Source organism: Corvus brachyrhynchos, unplaced genomic scaffold (genome assembly GCF_000691975.1).
Source record: "Corvus brachyrhynchos isolate BGI_N302 unplaced genomic scaffold, ASM69197v1 scaffold308, whole genome shotgun sequence".
In the NCBI taxonomy this organism is placed as follows: domain Eukaryota; kingdom Metazoa; phylum Chordata; class Aves; order Passeriformes; family Corvidae; genus Corvus; species Corvus brachyrhynchos.
Window position 1 is genome coordinate 35,568 of NW_008239538.1, and position 623 is coordinate 36,190.

Sequence of the window (623 nt, forward strand, 5' to 3'; positions counted from 1 at the left end):
CCTGATGGAGGGGCTGGGGGTCTGGCTGTAGGGACAGCCTGTGAGAGGGGCTGCAGCTCCAAAGGTCTGTGCTGGAAGCAAGTTCTGCAGCAGGTATTATAAAAACTCTACAGGTAACACTGGAGTTGATGAGGTAGTGCATACATCGGCCTTTCTAATGTTCTTGAGAGAATGATTAGCTTGAGACTGCCTGTTCTGAATCCTGTGGATGGTGCAGGGTATATGCTTATGATTGTCTGAAATCCTCCCCTTTCTTCCAGAAATTCCTCTTCTTTGTGCTGAAGAGCAGTGATGTTCTGGACATTCTTGTCCCAATCTTGTATTTTCTCAATGATGCCAGAGCACCAGCACCCAACACCGGCACCTGCACCGACACCAGCAACTGCTCCTGCACCAACACCTGCACCGGCACCAGCCCAGGCTGTGCTGCCTCACAATGAGCCCCAGGACAGCACAGCCCCACGGAGTCACGGCCCCACAGCGACACAGTCCCTCCAGCTCTAGGGTTGCACCCCCCACCCTGGCTCTGGCCCCCAGGCAGTGGATGCTGTAGTCACTGAAGGGCTTGGCCCCATTCCCTGGGGCTCTTTGGGTGTAGGGCCTCTCAGCCAGGAGCCTGGGGG